The sequence below is a fragment of the Pseudophryne corroboree genome, chromosome 9 (assembly GCF_028390025.1).
Source record: "Pseudophryne corroboree isolate aPseCor3 chromosome 9, aPseCor3.hap2, whole genome shotgun sequence".
NCBI lineage: Eukaryota > Metazoa > Chordata > Amphibia > Anura > Myobatrachidae > Pseudophryne > Pseudophryne corroboree.
In genome coordinates, this window is record NC_086452.1 from 304692431 (window position 1) to 304701421 (window position 8991).

The following is an 8991-nucleotide window of genomic DNA, read 5'->3' on the forward strand; positions in this document are numbered from 1 at the left end:
GGTCAGTGGACTGCTTCCGCTGTCACCCAAAGTTTTTGAACTTGTCACTGACTTATTATGAATGCGCTGCAGGTGACGTATAAGGGAGGATGTTCCGAGGTGGTTAACGTCCTTACCCCTACTTATTACAGCTTGACAAAGGGAACACACGGCTTGACACCTGTTGTCCGCATTTCTGGTGAAATACCTCCACACCGAAGAGCTGATTTTTTTGGTATTTTCACCTGGCATGTCAACGGCCATATTCCTCCCACGGACAACAGGTGTCTCCCCGGGTGCCTGACTTAAACAAACCACCTCACCATCAGAATCCTCCTGGTCAATTTCCTCCCCAGCGCCAGCAACACCCATATCCTCCTCATCCTGGTGTACTTCAACACTGACATCTTCAATCTGACTATCAGGAACTGGACTGCGGGTGCTCCTTCCAGCACTTGCAGGGGGCGTGCAAATGGTGGAAGGCGCATGCTCTTCACGTCCAGTGTTGGGAAGGTCAGGCATCGCAACCGACACAATTGGACTCTCCTTGTGGATTTGGGATTTCGAAGAATGCACAGTTCTTTGCTGTGCTGCTTTTGCCAGCTTGAGTCTTTTCATTTTTCTAGCGAGAGGCTGAGTGCTTCCATCCTCATGTGAAGCTGAACCACTAGCCATGAACATAGGCCAGGGCCTCAGCCGTTCCTTGCCACTCCGTGTGGTAAATGGCATATTGGCAAGTTTACGCTTCTCCTCCGACAATTTTATTTTAGGTTTTGGAGTCCTTTTTTTTCTGATATTTGGTGTTTTGGATTTGACATGCTCTGTACTATGACATTGGGCATCGGCCTTGGCAGACGACGTTGCTGGCATTTCATCGTCTCGGCCATGACTAGTGGCAGCAGCTTCAGCACGAGGTGGAAGTGGATCTTGATCTTTCCCTAATTTTGGAACCTCAACATTTTTGTTCTCCATATTTTAATAGGCACAACTAAAAGGCACCTCAGGTAAACAATGGAGATGGATACTAGTATACAATTATGGACTGCCTGCCGACTGCAGACACAGAGGTAGCCACAGCCGTGAACTACCGTACTGTACTGTGTCTGCAGCTAATATAGACTGGTTGATAAAGAGAAGATGTCTATGTAACTATGTATGTATAAAGAAGACTGAAAAAAATCCACGGTTAGGTGGTATACAATTATGGACGGACTGCCTGCCGAGTGCAGACACAGAGGTAGCCACAGCCGTGAACTACCGTACTGTACTGTGTCTGCAGCTAATATAGACTGGTTGATAAAGAGAAGATGTCTATGTAACTATGTATGTATAAAGAAGAATGAAAAAAAACCACGGTTAGGTGGTATACAATTATGGACGGACTGCCTGCCGAGTGCAGACACAGAGGTAGCCACAGCCGTGAACTACCGTACTGTACTGTGTCTGCAGCTAATATAGACTGGTTGATAAAGAGAAGATGTCTATGTAACTATGTATGTATAAAGAAGAATGAAAAAAATCCACGGTTAGGTGGTATTACAATTATGGACGGACTGCCTGCCGAGTGCAGAGACACAGAGGTAGCCACAGCCGTGAACTACCGTACTGTGTCTGCTGCGACTGGATGATAAATGATATAAAAAATATATATATATCACTACTGCAGCCGGACAGGTATATATTATATATTATATAATGACGGACCTGCTGGACACTGTCTGTCAGCAGAATGAGTTTTATTTTTATAGAATAAAAAAAAAAAAAACACACAAGTGAAGTCACACGACGAGTGTTTAACTTTTTCAGGCAATCACAGTATAAGTATACTACTAACTATACTGGTGGTCAGTGTGGTCAGGTCACTGGTCAGTCACACTGGCAGTGGCACTCCTGCAGCAAAAGTGTGCACTGTTTAATTTTAATATAATATGTACTCCTGGCTCCTGCTATAACCTATAACTGGCACTGCAGTAGTGCTCCCCAGTCTCCCCCACAATTATAAGCTGTGTGAGCTGAGCAGTCAGACAGATATATAATATATATAGATGATGCAGCACACTGGCCTGAGCCTGAGCAGTGCACACAGATATGGTATGTGACTGACTGAGTCACTGTGTGTATCGCTTTTTTCAGGCAGAGAACGGATATATTAAATAAACTGCACTGTGTGTCTGGTGGTCACTCACTATATAATATATTATGTACTCCTGGCTCCTGCTATAACCTATAACTGGCACTGCAGTAGTGCTCCCCAGTCTCCCCCACAATTATAAGCTGTGTGAGCTGAGCAGTCAGACAGATATATATAATATTATATATAGATAATAGATGATGCAGCACACTGGCCTGAGCCTGAGCAGTGCACACAGATATGGTATGTGACTGACTGAGTCACTGTGTGTATCGCTTTTTTCAGGCAGAGAACGGATATATTAAATAAACTGCACTGTGTGTCTGGTGGTCACTCACTATATAATATATTATGTACTCCTGGCTCCTGCTATAACCTATAACTGGCACTGCAGTAGTGCTCCCCAGTCTCCCCCACAATTATAAGCTGTGTGAGCTGAGCAGTCAGACAGATATATATAATATTATATATAGATAATAGATGATGCAGCACACTGGCCTGAGCCTGAGCAGTGCACACAGATATGGTATGTGACTGAGTCACTGTGTGCTGTGTATCGCTTTTTTCAGGCAGAGAACGGATTATAAAGTAAACTGCACTGTCCTCACTAGTAAACTCTCTCCACTCAGTCTCTACACTTCTACAGTAACAGTACTCCTCCTAGTCAGCTCCAGTAAATCTCTCTCAGTCTCTTATAATCTAAATGGAGAGGACGCCAGCCACGTCCTCTCCCTATCAATCTCAATGCACGTGTGAAAATGGCGGCGACGCGCGGCTCCTTATATAGAATCCGAGTCTCGCGATAGAATCCGAGCCTCGCGAGAATCCGACAGCGTCATGATGACGTTCGGGCGCGCTCGGGTTAACCGAGCAAGGCGGGAAGATCCGAGTCGCTCGGACCCGTGAAAAAAAACATGAAGTTCTGGCGGGTTCGGATTCAGAGAAACCGAACCCGCTCATCTCTAGTTACCATGCCCCTTCCCAGCAAGAACTTGCACTGTTTTGGGCTGGCACTAAATGTGCACATTGTTCCTACAGTATTTAAATTATAGGGGGTAGGAGCACCAAAATGGGTGATGGTGCTGGGAAAGGGGTGCAGGGTTATAGGCGGAACTAGCATCTGTGCAAGAGGGCATCAGCCGAAATGTAGCCTAGGGCATCATGTTGGTTAGGGACGGCTCTGGTAATACTGTACAGTACAGTACTTTGCATTCAATAGAGATACTGTTTGCACACAGGTTTTACATGAATCATTGGCAATGCTGCAGGAGTGTCTCATTAGGCAATCTAAAATATACCACGACTATGGGTGGGGATACAGTAGGTAAGTTCTGTCACCATAAGCTGTCTGCTGTGTATAGCAGATTTTCATCTGGGATGCATTTGTGTTTTTGTAATAAAAAAAACAAAAAAGTATTTCTCCCCCATAACAGCACATCATACTGTACAGTTACCCCCATGTACTGTACCGTACCATACTGTATAAGGTAATATTTATTGGAAAAAAAATCAATATTAATGTAAAAAAAAGTATTTATTACAACATCCGATTGCATGTACTGTACTGATCAAAATGTACAGTACTCTTATTCAGGACTTATAAAACAGAAAATAACTGTTCATACACATCAATAACATTACTACTGTATAATATTCAACATTAGTTTATGCAATAATCAGACAAAGGGAATTTTATAAACATTTTTAATAATGCACCAATTAAAAATTTTAAACATAAAATACAGTACAGAACTACATATTTGTGGCTTGACCATTTCTTTCGACTATAACAGGTAATACTTTATACAGGTGATTTATATAATTATTACAATGCTCAGGTGTGAGTACTTCTAGCCAAAATGTCTTTATCCCATCCAACAGCTGCTGTTTTGTTGTTGGCTTCGCAACACTCCTAATGTACCTCTTCAATTGAGCCCACACTAATTCAATTGGATTCATGTCTGGTGATCTATAAAAAAAAAAAAAAAAAAGAGTATAGAAAAAAAGTTTGTCAATTAATGACATTAAATAGAGAAAATTAAACATACGGTATTGTACTGTTTATTAAACCAAAAAATATATTTACAGTACTAGAGTGCTACCCAAAATTTTACTTGTACACTGTTGAAAGAATACTCACTCTGGTGGTGTGCGTTCCCAATTCATACCTTTCTCTTCCATAAATTTGGCAGAGGCGGAGTGTTTAGGATCATTGTCTTGGAATATCCTATGGTGAGTTGGGTAATATTTATTCACAAATGGCACCATACGTCCCTCTACTATTGTTTCTTGGAAAAAATTGTTATCCATGATCCCTACAGAAATAAACATTTTTTGTTGTTCTTTTGATTAAAGTACCGTACAGTATGTGTGATGATGGCTTTCTTATTACAATACTGTATGTGTGATGTTACATGTTCCTACTGCCTTTGTCATATGTCCAGGCTGTAAATAAAGTGTTTCAATCCCCAAGCGTCTGAGTCCATTGTGCTGTGTCCATCCAGGGGCTGCTGTTGTCTGTTTCCGTTCTCCGTTCTGGTGTCTGTATGCGACCGTGTTAAAAATCAAAAGACAAAAACTAAAAATAATACAAAAAAAGCAAAACCTAAAAAAAAAAAAAAACATTACCCCACACCACCAAAAAAAAAAAAAAAAGTTTAAGTTGATATTGTTACTGTATTTGTGATGTTACCTTTTGATTAAAGTACCGTACAGTATGTGTGATGATGGCTTTCTTATTGCAATACTGTATGTGTGATGTTACATGTTCCTACTGCCTTTGTCATATGTCCAGGCTGTAAATAAAGTGTTTCAATCCCCAAGCGTCTGAGTCCATTGTGCTGTGTCCATCCAGGGGCTGCTGTTGTCAGTTTCCGTTCTGGTGTCCGTATGCAACCGTGTTAAAAATCGACAGACAAAAACTAAAAATAATACAAAAATAGCAAAACCTAAAAAAAAAAAAAACATTACCCGTGATGAGCGGATTCGGTTTTACTCGGTTTTACTCGGTTCTAAAAACCGAATCTTATTGGCTCACTGATGTCACGTGTTTTGGATAGCCAATAAGATTCGGTTTTGAGAACCGAGTAAAACCGAATCCGCTCATCACCCCACACCACCAAAAAAAAAAAAAAAAAAGCTTCCGTTGATATTGTTACTGTATATGTGATGTTACCTTTTGATTAAAGTACCGTACAGTATGTGTGATGTTGGCTTTCTTATTACAATATGTGTGATGTTACATGTTCCTACTGATTTTGTCCGTAAATAAAGTGTTTCTTAAAATAAACATGACGTGGTTTCCAATTTTTGTATTCCCAACTTTCTCATATACTGTACTGTAAATTAGTACTACTGTATGATGGGAATTCAAGAGAAGGGGTTGTACTGTATGCACTGCACAAGCTTGCTGAGAGGCAGAATCCTTGGGCATTTCAGTGCATGGTAGAAGTGTACCCCATGTTATCCCCCTGTTACTGGGCATGAGTCTATGGCTTGTGATGGCTTCATCCGGGCAGGGTCATACTGTTACTGTACTAGCACTTTGTAGTACATACAACTTTGTATATACAGTACAGTAGGTCACCATTGGTACTGTACATTACCAGTTGATCCTAATCAGTTTTCCAGTGATACAGTACATGCCACCCACTGTATTATACTGTACATGTCACACTTACTGTATGCTATTGCTACAATGTACAGTATGCTCAATCTACTGTGAGATAGTGTCCTATTCCCTTGCATTGTACTGCTGCCATGTCCCTTGACGCACCTTTCTGCATTCTATGTAAAGCACACATGGGAGACGGAGAAGTGTGCATACTGTATCAATCAACTGCTACCTGAACATTCATTGGTTGGCTGGTTGGAATACAAATCTGATAATGGATGACTGTCATTTGCACTCATCCATTACCAGAATTTCATTCCTAACAGCCAGATCTGGCAGATTATCTGCCAGATAATTCTATGGTGTACAGTATGCCATACTGTAGTTTATAAATGACCTGAGATTCTGTCATGCAGTACCATGCAGTAAAAAAAAGATACTATACAACGGAGTATAATCAAAACATTTATTTAAAACAAAAATTAAATGAAACGCAAAATAAAATTAAAAAGGTGGTCCACTAGCAGGTGGAGAATGACTCTGAGCATCATTAACAGCTGCCGCACTTGTTCTGTGGGAAAAAAAGGACAGTATTACAACACAAATACTGTATACTTTACATTGTACAGTAATAGTGGCATTACAGTACTGTACTCTAAATTAGAAAATCTTGATATTTACAATGTACAGTACTGTATTGTCAGTACAGTAAATAGAACACTACTGTATGCTGTTGAGGTAATTTAAGCATTGCTATAGCTTACCTCTTGTATAAGTGGGTTGCTGGGTGCCTGTGTCCGGGCCAGCCCACCTTTCATGGCCCTGTCTCTGGCCCCCATAAATCATTGGCACTGTATTGGAGGGAAAAAAAATGAGTCACATTCCAATACTATACAATTACTACTCTATACTGTAGGTACAGTATTATACTGTATTGCTGGTATTCAAAATATAAAGTACTGTACAAGAGTTTAGCTTCAACAGGTCATAAACAAATTATCAAAGGAATAAAACACCACAGTACAAGTACAGATCATGGTAAATACTGTAGACATTTAACAGATGGAAAAGCACAACAGATAGGAGGTCCCAGCTCAAAATATCTTATAGTACAGTACAGTACATTGGGGGTAATTCAGACCTGATTGTACTGCTGCATTCACATGTTCACCCTTGCAAGCGTGCAAATGCATGTGTATGCAGAGTTGTGAAAATCCAGTATATGCAGTCTGTGCGCAGCCCAGGGCTTTCTCCTACTGTGCGATGAGATCAGGCTGAGTGGGGACCGAGCTGACATCAAACACCCTCCCTAATAACTCGTGTCCAAATGCGTTTTTCCAGACACTCCCAGTAAATGGTCAGTTTTCACCCACAAACGGCCTTTTCCTATCAATCGCCTTGCGAACGCCCGTGCGATCGTAAGTTTTGAACCAGACTGTCCCCAATGCCTATTGTTGTTTGGCGACGTGTGTGAGCATTGCGGTATGCCCAGCAGCCATCAGGTCTGAATCACCCCCACTGTGCATTTGGATTATATACACAATCCCACCGGACGGGATACTGGCTGTTTACAGTATATACTGTACCAACAGCTATATCCCTCCTGCCAGAACGTCGGCAGAGGAATGAGTGCTCCAAGTCTCCTTGCAGCCTTGTTGCTCTCGCCACGCAACAGACTTGTGACTCGCATAACTCCACACAGGATCTATTCTCACTCTATGGGTGTCGTGGACACCCACAAGTGGGAACATATGTAGCGTAGGGATTACGCCTATCGGCATTGTCACTGTTAACCCGACAGCCGGCATTTAACTGCAATGAGCAGAAAGACAGAAATGGATAGACTGTCAGTATGGAAAAGAGGGGTAGGATGAAAGATGGCTGGGTGTGATGAAGAAGTGGGCATTGAGAGCCTGTCTTACAAACAAGTTTAAGGAAGAAATCAGTAGTCAGGATACGCAGCATGCATTTGTGGAGTGAAGAGGGTGAAAAAGGAGAGAATGTACAGTATGTACTGTAAGGTTATGTCAGAGATGATCAGCTCAGTGTTATACATGTTACAGTAAGTTAGAGTACAGTACAGTGCATTATGTATTTCTCTCCTATTACCTGGTGTCTCCTCCACTGGTTGGCGACGGACTGTAAAAAGATAAAATACAGTTAGTCATATCAGTTTGACTTAAAATAATGTTGGAGAAAAAATACTGTAATTACAGTACCAACTATTGCTACTGTACAGTATATTTACCAAAAATGTATTCTGGCTCGTCGTCTGTGGGTAAAAGAAGAATATTATAAGATACAGTATACTGTACAGTACTGTACTGTATGTGCTACCTATTTACACTCCATGCAATCATGGCATATTGTACAGTATACTGAAAATATTTAGCAGTTACTGTACTGGTACTTTTTGGGATGACAGTATCAGCATACTGTAAGCATCCAACTGCGGACCCCAAACAGATGCCGCCCCTAGGTACAGTACGTGCCTCTCATGCCTAATGGGAAATTCATCACTGACAGTAGCTAGAGAGAGAGATGAATGGAGAGACAGTGACAAGGGGAGAGAGAGAGAGAGAGAGAGAGACAGGTAAATATAGTAAGATGGGAGTTTTTTTAGAACAGGTGATGTTGTCCATACAGTAGCAACCAAATACAGTATTACCTACTGTACTGCATTATCGTCTGTAAGTGTAGCTAAATAAATGTTAATGTGGAATGTGATCGGTTGCTACTGTATGGGCAACATCACCAGTTCAAACAAAAACACTCATCTAAAGTCCTCCATCCACTATTCTGATTTGTGCAATTTTCATCCGATTTCTAGGCACTTGCCAGAAAAATCTGATGAAAAGTGCTACTCTGATGGCATCAGATCAATGTCAGTAATAATTCTTACCACTAAATGCCGCCTCATCATCATCCTCCTCCTCCTCCTCCTCCTCGGTGGCCTGTTCCAGTGTAGGGCCTGTGAAAAAAAACATTAATGAGAAAAAAAAGGTTCATTCCAGGAAATACACATACCCTCCAACATGACCCGCCCCACTAGGTACAAAATGCTCTGGTTCTGGACTTCCCTCTTAATTTATTATTGCCATCACCTGTGAAGAAACAGCTTTCTTATCATTTAACTAGTTCAACACAGGTGATGGAAATCATAAATTAAGAGGGAAGTGTTAGGGTCTCCTGCTCTGTGCTGCCACGTCGTCATGGCAACCGGGAGACAAGTGCTAGCGGAGTAACCTGAGCGTAGCTGATACTCCGG

At 41.4% G+C, this 8991-nt stretch overlaps 1 long non-coding RNA gene across 1 annotated transcript; it reads right to left on the minus strand.

The window, feature by feature from the left end:
- Positions 1-7832: 7832 nt before the first annotated feature.
- On the minus strand, positions 7833-8679 carry LOC134956985 (uncharacterized). Its single transcript, XR_010186358.1, has 3 exons — positions 8626-8679; positions 7972-7995; positions 7833-7862 (listed from the first exon to the last, which is right to left on the minus strand). It is a non-coding gene; the product is annotated as an uncharacterized LOC134956985 (long non-coding RNA).
- Between the last annotated feature and the right edge of the window lie 312 nt (positions 8680-8991).